The sequence below is a fragment of the Pinus tabuliformis genome, chromosome X (assembly GCF_031772625.1).
Source record: "Pinus tabuliformis cultivar Carrire ecotype Pingquan chromosome X, CPIR1, whole genome shotgun sequence".
Classification (NCBI taxonomy): Eukaryota; Viridiplantae; Streptophyta; class Pinopsida; order Pinales; family Pinaceae; genus Pinus; species Pinus tabuliformis.
In genome coordinates, this window is record NC_142308.1 from 1,374,925,707 (window position 1) to 1,374,932,580 (window position 6,874).

Here is a 6,874-nt window from a genome sequence, read left to right on the forward strand (position 1 = left end):
GAAAATAATGTGGAAATACAAATAATGATTGGGATGGAGGATTAGACACAGATTAAGAGACTAAGGAGGAGGAGTTTATTGGGAAGTGAATAACCCATGCTACTTCATTTATTCATGTTACTAGTTCCCTCCCTGAATTTAATGGTCTGCAAAACAAACAAGGAGGTGGAGTATGGGTTTCCCGAGGAAAAGGAAAAACCCCATACTACCTCTAATCTCAGGAGATGTATTGATGAAGTTAACACACTGGAGGAAGACAACGAGGCCAGAAGTAAAATAGATTGACGGAAGAATACATGAGAGAGGTAAGATAGACAAAGGAATCCAAAGAAAAAAAAGGCTAATGTAAAGAGCAGCGAATATAGAGCATGCAAAGGAGTGTGAAGTGAAGAGAAGAGAAGGAAATACGATGATCCCTGTGATTTATGGTGTATGACCAATTATGTGTATCATTGTGTGATGGGCTAGTGAAGTCTCAATGGAGAATTTGACCCATTAGTGTTGGTTGTCTCAACTAGGAACCTCCAAGTTCTTGCCTCACGGATAAGAGCCGCCTAAAGATTGTTGAAGTGTGAGTAAACCACTAAGGTGCTTGTTGGAAGGTTGCTAACCACTTATCAAGTGGAGAGACTACATTTCTCATTGTTAGAGGCAGTTGTGAACCACTTAGATAGTTTGCTCTAGATTCTTGTAGTGATTTCCTTGAAAATCTAGTTGTGAACCACCTTAGAATGAGTTCATACTCCTGGAACTGAGCATAACTTCACTATACCTAGGGTGAATCCCTATGATATATTCTAAGAGGCAATAAAGTATCTCCAATGCTTACTTTTGGAGGCAATTGTGAACCACCTGGACAATGTACTCTCTCTCATCTGGTTGACTAGTATTGGTGTGTATTTCCTTAAGCACTTAACTCCTCATGAATCTGACTTGGGGGTGGTCCGTTTCCATGAAGATTGCAGTGTAGTTGGCCTATGATTGGGTGGAGATTTGAATTCCATCCAGTTGCTAGTCATTCGAGTTAACCAAATAAGAGTATTTACTTGTATATGTGTTGCACTATGAATGATGAATAATGTGTGATAAGTGTTGTAGGTATCATCATTACTAATGGAGGAATGTGACATTCCTGCTTATTTATGATGGAATACTTTATACATGTATTCTAATGGTTATGAGGGACTTGGAGGTCCCCGTGTTTGCTAATATTCTCATGAGTTGGAGAGTTACTTTCATAGTTTTGTATGCTTGAAATTAATGTTACGTTGTTACACTGGGTGACTTTCATTGGATGACATGTTGTGAATATCATGGACCCTTGTATGTTTAAGGTTATTGATTGTTTTCTTGGTAAAGGATTATGATTCTTACAATGTATGACAAGTCAATAGAACATATAATATTGGCTTGGAAAAGTCCTTACGATCTCATATGATGTTCTTGCAGTGGAATTTATAGAATGGATAGATATGTGGAACATATTACGATTATGTATGATGTTTAGAATGTTCAGTGATTAGATAAGGGTTTCATCTTATAGAATTGACATTTTAAGAAATGCCTTGCTTCAAGAAAAACCCTGGCCAAGTCCCTTGAAGATTTTATATTTTCTAAGATAACAGCAGTTGGATTTTGTATCTAGGGCCGGATGGATTATTGGTAGAGCTACGTATCATGGATGGGTGCCTTTTTAGGTTTTTGTCATCTAGTGAATTTGAATGCTCAAAATGGGCGGGTGTACTTAAGTTTAGAAAAGTTATCAAGGAATCTAGAACTCTGACTAGTTAGACCCTATGCATTTTTGGGAATGCACTCGATTTTGAATAATCCATATGTCTTGTGATGAAGGAAAGTAAATTACAATGTTCGGTGAGGGCCTTGCATAGGCATAACGAAGCGATAAGATGTTGGGGAATCTGGGATCTGGAGGATTCGAGACGTTGTGCATATTGCAAATGTTTTTGTAGCGACATGTCAAGGTTATTGGATAGGTTATCCAAGATCCGAGAGGTGTAACAAGGGCGCACACTTATGTGTGCATCAGATATCTCATATGGTTTGGATACAATGTGGAAAAGAGTCAAAACGTGAAAGGCATATATACTATGGGATATGTGAAAGGAGTTGAAGTGGAGAATACTACGCTGGATAAGAATTCTACGTGGATGCTTGTGGGCTCCACAATGTGTCTCGTGAAGGAGGAGATTCAAAGTCTAGGGGATCTAGGGTTCGTGATATAATGCAACATGGTAAATATTGTGCACACAAAACTTTCCCAGGAGGCCGGATATAAATCATAGCTATGTGAAGCACTGTCAGGTCGGGTCTAGTGGGAACTTTTGCCCTAAGTATCATTGGAATCCACGTGGCAGAGTGTTGGTGATGTGGTGCCATGTGATTCGTTGAATGTTGAACAAGCATAATTTTCAATCCGAGAGTCAGATTAGGGTAAAGTTTATATTGTCAGAAAGCTCTTGACAAGCTAAATGTGATGGTGTTGTTCAAAGTTAATTCTGCAAGATTTGGGTAAGGAAGATTTTTGTAACCCCATCTTCATAGTGAGACCATGGAGGTCGAGCTAGTTAAAAGTAACACCTCCTACAGCCTGAGAAGGTCTCATGAGGTGGGAGGGAGCATTACAAAATGAATCCAATTTCTCAAGAAAAACAATAAGAATAAGTTTCACAAAGCCGAAAGATAGAATATTTGATCCCAACTAACTCGAGACAAGTAACTTGTGATAAGTCAAACCCTCTCCTAGTGGCAAGTTGGGTAGTTCAAATTGATGTAGTCTAATCTCTAGAATAAGAAGACTCCTTAGTTCAAGATAGTACGGGCATGGAAGAATTAGTAAGCACTCCACCTACTTTCAAGGAAGTTTAAAGAAAAGTAGGGAAGAAGTAGAAGGACAAATCTCTTGTATAATCCTAACGAATGGTGACAAGAAGTTGGACTTAAAAACCAATTTAATCATATATTACCTTTTTATACTACTATGTAATCAATTTGTGAGAATATACTCATGTAGGAAATTTTGGGATGTTCCCCACAGAGGGTGCGTATCAAACAATCGATGAAACATCTATGAATGAATTCAGGTTTAATGAGGAGTGGGAGGTAGCCCCCACATAGCAGCCTTCATGGCCACCCTGACTCCAAGAAACTCGACTCAGATAGGTTAGTTCCCATCATCTTTGCATGCGACCATGCGAGCACTCGTGAAGTTACATTGACACTATAAATCATACATTTTCCAGTTCATGAAAATAATCATGGTTTTGAAAGGGTACGCATGTCACTATAATACTTTGGAGTGGGAGTAAGTTAGATATGCAACAAATTAAAGGAAATTGGTAGCCATAACAAGACACAAACTATGGCGAAAATTCACCATATGGAGCAGTCTTGGGCTAACGAGCCAAGCACCCAAGAATCATGCAATCTCAAACGTTAACACTCGTAGTCTATCTCTATTGTTCGAGGTTTTCTTTGGTTGTTCATGCTTTTCCTTTGTGTGGTTCCTTATTTCTCAGCTAGCCATTTTCATCCTCATTTGATTTCTCTTATTGTGCTACCTCTTCTGCCACAGTGCATCATTAACTAGTTATAAGTCCCTCAAGACAAGGCCATTGAGGCAGAGCTAGTTTTCCCCCTTCTCTTGCTTTCAACTCCCCCTCCCTACATAACACCCGCAACCATACCTCATCTAAAGTTGCCATGGAGTGATATAGACATATTATCCTCGAAGTTGTCCAAAGGGCTATTTCAGATATTGAAGATTAGGTTGGGTAAGCTCATAGATTCATTCTTGACTCTCATGTGGAGTGGGAGATCAAAGACTAGATCCCTGATGTCGGTAATTCCACCAAGGCCATGGCATTTTCCTACATGCATACGATCGATTTGTATTGGCATGTTAAAATTCTCATGGACAAGATTCTCACAACAGAGCAAATACTCAATAGGAGCTTAGTATTTGTATGGATGAACTCATGGAGAAAATGGACTCTGTAAATGGAAAAATCAATTTGTTGTTCAAGCATGTCACTGGGATTGAGTTCCTATTGTCAGATATTAGTGGCGATTCTCACCCATCTAATGAGACACACACCCCAATAGCATGAGAGCATTGAGAACTTAGGCTTCGTTCAATAGTTCGTCTTATACCATGATCTTGCATATTAGTCCATGGAATATTGTCCATGTAATATTTTCTTTATGTTTATGATTTATGCTTTCAGATAAATGGACCAGAAACAGTAGGGGCATCTTAGAAATTTTTAGTTTCTGCTATTTTCCCCAATGGCATGCCAATACAGACTATCTATGATGTAATTTTTGTTTTCTAAAGTAATATAATATCTCTAATCTTACAAAAAAAGAAGGAAATTCTAGAATGTTAATCTTTCAAGTATTTGGCAAAATAAATCAATTGGGTTTTTCTTGGGCATTTTAATAGTTAATGTGATTTTAATAGTAAACTAGTAGTTCTTGATGTAAGTCAATTGCACGTTCCGACCATAAATTTTGCTTAATATAAATTTTCCAACTACCATTAGAAATGGACTATCCATAAAATTTTCACCATAACTTTGATGTTATTTGTGATTGATTTCTGCATAGTTATATGTACGTTGCTAAATAATTGGAAGCAATCAACTATAATAATATAAACTTATATTACTAAATTGACAATCAACTTAGAATAATATGAGATAAACTCTTTTTTTGGCTAAGTTATGTGAGTCTTGAGATGATTGGTGCGCCTAACTTGTGACTTGAGTAGTTATGACCCAAGAGCATCTAAGTCATCAAAATCACTCATGGATTGAGCTTGACCTAGGCCACACCAAACCTTAAAATAATTGGATTAAAATATTTTATTTGTTTATCTTTTTCATATATATATATATATATATATATATATATATATATATATATATATTTTAATTTGTTTTTTTTCTAAAGCAAGAGTCGGTCCTTCTATTATCTTGTCACTATAAAAATATAGTACATAAAATACATCGCACCCAAAGAGGAAGAGGGCTAAAAGCAATCACTTCAAGCTTTGGGAAAAGAGTCAACTTCTCGAGAACCAGGCCTAGGCCCAAGAAAAAAACTGAACACTCTGCCACCACCATACGAGATCAAGCGGTCAAAGGGAAAAATGGAACAAAAACTTGTGAACCAGAAAAAACTTTAAGCGGACCTAAAGAGGGGAAAGAGACCACATAATAAAGATTTCGGGTCTGTTAGGGATCACCCAGACCCACTAAACTGCTCATCGAACCTAAGCCATTGATCTACAGCGACATGATCCACAGTCGAGGAAAATATCGGGTAGAGAAGAAGCAGGGGAAATACCCGCCCAATGAAGGCGATATTCTCTCTCCTCCGAGAGCCACGTGTTGAATGCTAAGTGGCATCGGGTTCTTATCTAATAAACCACTTCGGGTTTTGAGGACGCCTGATAACCTGGAAACTGCTTTGACGCCCGATAACCCGAAAACAACTTTGCCACCCGATAACCGGGAACCATGGATACGCTGCACCTACAGCCATCCATTCGACTGAGCCACCCATTTGAACCAATGCCTCGCAGCTTTGAGCAAATTGTCACAATTTTACTGACTTCTTGCTCGCTATCCAAGCTCCCTACAGAACCAAAGAGAAGGCAATCTGTGGTATCCACTGTGAGACTCGAATATGCCAATTCTCAGGTTGTCTTTCTGCCAATTCGTCTGTTATCTCAAAATCAGACCCTGGAAGGCTGCAGACCAGGAAGACTTCAAGTAACTGTTTCAGACCTACTTTAGGCTGAGGCTTAGCCTCCTCAACCTGAGAGGGCTCTCTCTAAATGGGTTAATGATTTTGTTTAAGATAAGATGGCTAACTCTTTGTGAAATAACTGTGACAAATATAGATGCTGGAAAAACATTAAACAAGTTTCCATTGGGCCTATGGAGTCAACAACACCTCAATAAACAAGGATCTTGACTTTACATAGAAGTCAGGGCATTCAGCATTTGAATATTCAGAACATAACTCATATGAAACCACAGTCTATAAATGCATACAGGAAATCATAGCACAATCAGTGAATTCTGAGTGATTATACATTTATAAAACTGTAAAAAATTTAGGAAAGGACAAGATCACACGTTTTGAACATAGAAATCCTTCATGAATCCTGAGAAGTAAAAGCCAAATTATATTACTGAACTCTGTCTTACATAAGCCCAAATACAATGCTCTGTCATAAAGTTTTCCCACCCTGGTTACATTGTTGTTTCAGCTATATATAGAATTCTTATTCTAACTGATCGAGATTCCTCCTCCAGCATGAGGGGAATTCGATAACTACCTCTAATGACACCTATCAACTATTTAACTAACTAATAAATACAATAAAGTGCTGACTGGAGCTTTTTTAGAGTTCTAAATTAACTATGACTCTAACTCCATGCTTGATGGCTTTAATTACAATGACCTCGTTCTTTGACATCTGCTCCCCTTTAGTTTGGCTGTAATGGAGGTTCAAAGCTTCATGTTTGATCTTTAATGCCACATCCTTTCCAATACCCTGAAATATATGAAACTGTCCCTGTGTATCGGTCTTTATTATGCCTTACCATGTCCAGATCCAATGAAGTATATCCTTTATCTTTTAATTACCCAAAAATGGATCAAACTGCCACGTCTTTGATGTGCTGTCCACCGTTTGCATACGTGAAAGCCAAAATCTTTGCAAACTGTAACTGTTTTACCAATCCGGAAGTGTGATAAATATGAAATATGCTTCCTTTATGACAAAAATCCAAAGTTGGATTCGAATGTATATTATCTCCACGTGTCTTGACCTGGTTAACTG